Source organism: Dama dama, chromosome 12 (assembly GCF_033118175.1).
Source record: "Dama dama isolate Ldn47 chromosome 12, ASM3311817v1, whole genome shotgun sequence".
NCBI lineage: Eukaryota > Metazoa > Chordata > Mammalia > Artiodactyla > Cervidae > Dama > Dama dama.
This window is the reverse complement of record NC_083692.1, coordinates 90,701,383-90,706,824: the sequence shown is the minus strand read 5'-3', so window position 1 is coordinate 90,706,824 and position 5,442 is coordinate 90,701,383.

Sequence of the window (5,442 nt, the reverse complement as noted above, 5' to 3'; positions counted from 1 at the left end):
CACAACTGAGCAACTTTCACTTTTACTTCCAGCCCTAGCAGGGGCTCAATAAATGTCTGTTAAAAAAAATCAAATGAGTGGCTTTCCAGGTAGCTCAGTGGTAGTGTCTGCCTGCCAATGCAGGAGACAGGAGCTCAATTCCTGATCCGGAAACATCCCATATGCCACAGAGCAACCAAGTCCATAGGCCACACCTTCTGCAGCCCAAGCGCCCTAAAGCCCGTGCTCCACAAGAGAAGACACAATGAGAAGGTCTCGAAACGCAACTAGCGAGAAGCTCCCACTTGAGGCAGCCAGAGAAAGCCTGCCCGCAGCAATGAGACCCAGCACGGCCACCAATAAATAAAAATTGAAAATCAAATGAATTGCTTAAAAAGTCAGTTATTTTAACATATTGAAAATGTTTTTAGAACAAGAGAGGGAAGTGTCTGATATTGCTTTCAGAATGAGTTTCTTTAAGAAGCAAGTTAAAAAGAGATTTTGGAATTCCACTAAAGCCATTTGAAATGAGTTAATAATACGTACATGGCAGGTGAAGGTATGAAATCAATTATGAGGCTGGGAGAAATTGGATGGTATTAGCCAATAGTTATAGAATGACCTGTTGACTGAGAAAGGATCATACTAGGATTTTCTTTCAGGTGTGTGTGTGTGTAGGCTAGACCTCACTTGTGGGGGGACTCTTTGCAACCCCGTGGTTACATCCCCTGCATTTTGGGTTCTTTACCACTAGCGCCCCCTGGATTATGCTAAACGTTGTCTCTCTCTCTTTCTCTCTCACTGAGGCCCAAAAGATGAGGTCAGAAACAGGGCACGTAAGAGAAATTAACTGATTGTTTTCTTTCTGTAAGTTGTAAGCAAAACTTATAGATCTGGGAAGCGTGGTGGTTCAGTGGTAAAGAATCCACCTGCCAATGCAGGAGATGTGGGAGATGTGAGTTGGCAGGAAAAAAAATGTCCATATGACATAGTATTCTTATTTCCCCTTGATAGCGCTGTCTCCATCTGTTTGCTGGGCATCTCTCTGTTCCCAACCCAGGTATCAAACCTGCATCTCTTAGGTCTCCTGCATTGGCAGGTGGGTCCTTTACCACTCATGTCTCCTGGGAAGCCGGAAGAACAGGGTGCTTAGTTCTATTTATGTTAAGTGTTAGTGGGAAAGTTTCTTACCTGTAGAAAGGTGTTAGAATTCCTTGACATTGTTACACATTGGCCTCTCTTTCTAAAAAAAACAATGCTTGTCCATCATCATCATGGATTTTACATAATGCATTTCAGTAACTAAGTTTGGAGTAAAAAGGCAAAACTTGGTGGCAGTTACTCTTTCCTGTGAAAAATCCTCCAGTCTGGACCTTTGGCGGGTCTTTATGTCTCACTTGTTGATGGATGACTGAGATGTAGGTCCACTTCCACGCAGGAATCCAGTCTGGAGGTGTTCGTCGCCATACCCACTCAAGAAGCGGCGGCACCAGTATAGAGCATTGAGTTTAGTTCCATGTCTCACTTAAACGAGAGAGAGGACAGACTCAGGGGCTGTGGGAAGAGGAGGGAGAACAAGATAAAGAGGCAGGGGAGAGAGAGGACCAGCAGACGGGAGGAGTCAGCGCTATGAAGGGGAAACAGGAACACCATGTCACACAGACTTTTTTTTTGCCATATCCCGAGATGTGCAGAATTTCTACAACCAGAAATCACACTTGGGCCCCTGCATTGGAAGCCCAGTCTTAACCACTGGGCCACTGAAGAAGTCCCAACGCCACATAGACTTTTGTGTACACACATACACACCTGTGCATATACACATATTGATCTCAGAGAGAAAGGGAGACTCTCAAAGGAAGATGGATTTAGGGCTTCTAAAGTCATTTCTTTTTCCCCCAACTATAGATATAAATGGGAGTAACAGCATCTACTAATTGCAGAGTGAGCTGGTACACATTAAATCAAGGATAGAAAGTTATCCATCCTCCCTTGCATTACACTACTCAGGCATTAAAAAACATTACAGACCCTAGACCCTTTCAAGATTACCCATACTTAGGAGATTTAAGAATGCATTCAGATATCATGGTGGCCTTGAATGGATCAAAGAAGATCAGATCAAAAGAATAAGATTAAAACCACATATGAGATATTTAAGATGTGAAGGAAATAAGGGAATATGAGTAGGAAAAAGGAGATTCAAATTAAAATCGCACTAAAGTCTCCATGCCTGTGCATCCCTCCTTTTAGGGACTCTGCGATGCTCAATTTTTGGTGACCAGGTGGCCACATTTTGTACATTACCCTGCCTCCCACAGCCAGCCACAGAGGATGGTGCTGAAATGAGGCATCTGGTCTAAGGACAGCCGGCTCAGGGACTTGTCTGTCACCAAGAGCAAGTGAGCTCTGTGGCAGCAGATGTTTCTTATCTGTCTCTTCCACTGCTTTTACCCCAGCACCTAGAAGAGTGCCTAGCATATAGTAGGTGTTCCATAAATATTTAACAACTGACTGAATGAATGTGGCTTGGTCCAAGGAGACGAGCTGTTTCAATTAAGAGTCCTTTCTTGTGGATCTGAAATTTGAGAAAAGACAGGAAGTAGTCAGGGCAAAGGGCGAAAGGATGCCGGGGATTTGAATTGTAGCCAGAATTCAGAGACAAGTTATCAGGAAACTGAAAACAGATGGAGCTGGGAAAAAAAGGACTACAGAAAATGTATAGGATGATGTGAAGACGTGACGAGAGACTGAGAATCTGCTCACTGTCCTGCACGTCTCTCTTGAGGCTTCCTCTGGGATCCCCACGCTAGCCCTGCAGAGTCTGAAAAACAACCCCAGCCCCACCTATTCCCTTGAGTTAGCTTGAGTAATCCTCTGTTCCTTCTAATTATAAAAACCATAGCTTAAACAGCAATGTTGTATTTGATAGAGTAATGCTGTCCTGAGGCAAGCTTGTTGTAATTAGTAAGATGTATAAAGTGAAGTCAGTCCAGAGCTAAGTGTACTAGAAAGTAGTCATTCAAGCAACAACAATAAAATGTTAAATATTATTTAACAGGTTCAGGCATCGGGTAACATGAAAAGAGGTGATCCACCCTCTTTAGGGATCCACATTCTGAAAGAGGAAGAGAAGTACAGTAAAAACTCTGAAAACCTCAACATGGGGCAAAGGGGGCATGTGAAAGGGAGAGTGTTTGAAATAAGATGTGAAGAATAAGTAGAATGTTGCCAGCAGTTGGTGAGAAGATTCTGCAGAAACGTAATTGTACTAGAGTCACTAGGAGGAGGAGGTGGGGGGCGGGGAGCCTGTTTGGCAGGAGAAATACATGTGCAAATGCATGGAGGCAGGGGAAAAAAGAAACAATTATGGAATTATGAACCTGCAAAGTGCCAGAAAGGACCAGTAGAAGATACAGGGCAGCAGGTAGGCAGGGCTGGGTGCGGAGGAATTGAGATTTTACTCCCCAGGGATGGAGCTTCCCAGGTGGCTCAAGTGGTGAAGAATCCGCCTGCCAATGCAGGAGGTGACGGTGTGAACTCTGGATAGGGACGATCCCCTGGAGAAGGAAATGACAACCCACTCCAGTATTCTTGCCTGAGAAGCACTGGAAAGGTGTGACCATTATTTTCCCCAGAGAAATTTCGCCCTGTTAGTGGAGTGATTTCACTGGAGCTGGGGGAGAGGACTGAGCTTTAGGGACGTGTGGGGCCGTGAGTAGAATGTTCCTGGTGGAATCCAAGGCAGAGGTGGTGGGAGTATAGGGGAAGAGCGGAGTGAGGGTAAAATCATCAAGACTTGATAAAGACAAGATGGATAAGTTGTGTAGACAGATAATAACAAATAAAGCTATGAAAAAATCATTAACATTGGAAATAACTTAGCAGTCACTAAAGAGAATTTATGCACTCTTAATTACTTATCAGAACAGCACTGTGGGGGAGCTATTGCTGTTATCAAAGCTCTATTTTATAGAAAATAGAAAGAGTGAGTCTCAGAGAGCTCAAGGGGCTCGCCCAAGGTCACTTCTGTTTTAAGAGGTGGAGCCAGAGCTACAGTGCAGTTTCTCTGATTTGAAGCTCATTCTGTCCCCTCAATGTCTTTCTCCTCAATGTCCTGTCTCTGTGAGAGTCAGGTGAACAGATTAGAGAGGACAGAAAAAGATTTCTTTAGGTGGCTCCACTGTTGAAAAGACAACAGCAGAAAAACAAACAAAAAAAAATTACACTTCTAAGTATCTTTATATAATTAAACTTATTTTCCATTTATTCATTACAATGCTGAAAGGACAAAAACATTCAGGCTTCAGAACCTGATTCTTCTCTTTTTTATATTGATTTGATGTTTAAATTCAAAGGTAAGAGTCTTCGTTTTTCTAATTCTCCTCTCTTTGAAGAAAAATTACATTTTCTAGTTTTGTGAGCAGGGCTATTTTTCTTGTTGAGATTTTTATACTCTATCTCAAAAATGACAGGTAATGCATTTTGTAGTGCCCTTGTAGCCAGTTTTTGATGATACTGACCTGAGTCTTTATATAACACTGCTCTATAAGGAATATGATATTCTTTAATAACATTATATTTACTAATTTTTATGATATCCCTGTCATTCAACAAGCATCAGGAATTTTATTCCCTCCTTGCAAATAAATTTAGTGTTAAAAGTGGTTAAGTCTGTCCCCAAGAGTTTTACAAAATCAGTTCAGTTGAGTTCAGTCACTCAGTTGTGTCCGACTCTTTGCAACCCCATGGACTGCAGCACACCAGGCTTCCCTGTCCTTCACCAACTCCCGAAGCTTGCTCAAACTCATGTCCATTGAGTCGGTGATGCCATCCAACCATCTCAACCTCTGTCATCCCCTTCTCCTCCCACCTTCATTCTTTCCCAGCATCAGGGTCTTTTCTAATAATTCAGCTCTTCAAATCAGGTGGCTAAAGTATTGTAGCTTCAGCTTCAGCATCAGTCCTTCCAATGAATATTCAGGACTGATTTCCTTTAGGATGGACTGGTTGGATCTCCTTGCAGTCCCAGGGACTCTCTAGGGTTTTCTCCAACACCGCAGTTCAAAAGCATCAATTCTTTGGCACTCAGCCTTCTTTATGGTCCAACTCTCACATCCATACATGACTACAGGAAAAACCATAGCTTTGACAAGAAGGATCTTTGGTGTCAAAATAATGTCTCTGCTTTTTAATATGCTGTCTAGGAGAAGGCAATGGCAACCCACTCCAGTACCCTTGCGTGGAAAATCCCATGGACAGAGGAGCCTGGTAGGATGCAGTCCATGGGGTCGCAAAGAGTGGGACACGACTGAGCGACTTCACTTTCACTTTTCACTTTCAGGCATTGGAGAAGGAAATGGCAACCCACTCCAGTGTTCTTGCCTGGAGAATCCCAGGGACGGTGGAGCCTGGTGGGCTGCCGTCTATGGGGTTGCACAGAGTTGGACACGACTGAAATGA